This window comes from Podarcis raffonei, chromosome 10 (genome assembly GCF_027172205.1).
Source record: "Podarcis raffonei isolate rPodRaf1 chromosome 10, rPodRaf1.pri, whole genome shotgun sequence".
Classification (NCBI taxonomy): domain Eukaryota; kingdom Metazoa; phylum Chordata; class Lepidosauria; order Squamata; family Lacertidae; genus Podarcis; species Podarcis raffonei.
In genome coordinates, this window is record NC_070611.1 from 3,617,049 (window position 1) to 3,617,366 (window position 318).

Below are 318 nucleotides of genomic sequence, written 5' to 3' on the forward strand. Positions count from 1 at the left end.
GAAGTTTTATTGTTTCTGCATTCTGGTGGTAATACTCATTAGACATTTATGGTAATTTTGTTTCATTTTGGGTGGTTTCCCTTTTTTCTTGGGATTATCAAATCTCGTAAAAATGAATCATGCTGGTATGCTTTAGAACTGCTAGGCTGGCAGGAGCTGGGACAAAGCAACGGGAGCCCAAGAGGCTTAGTGGTTTAAACCAGAGTGCCACCCACATCCCAAGATAAAGAGGTACTGCGGCGGCGGGAAGGTAAATGGCATTTCCGTTCGCTCTGGCACTCATCACATGTGCCAGAAGTAGTTTACTCATGCTGGTCA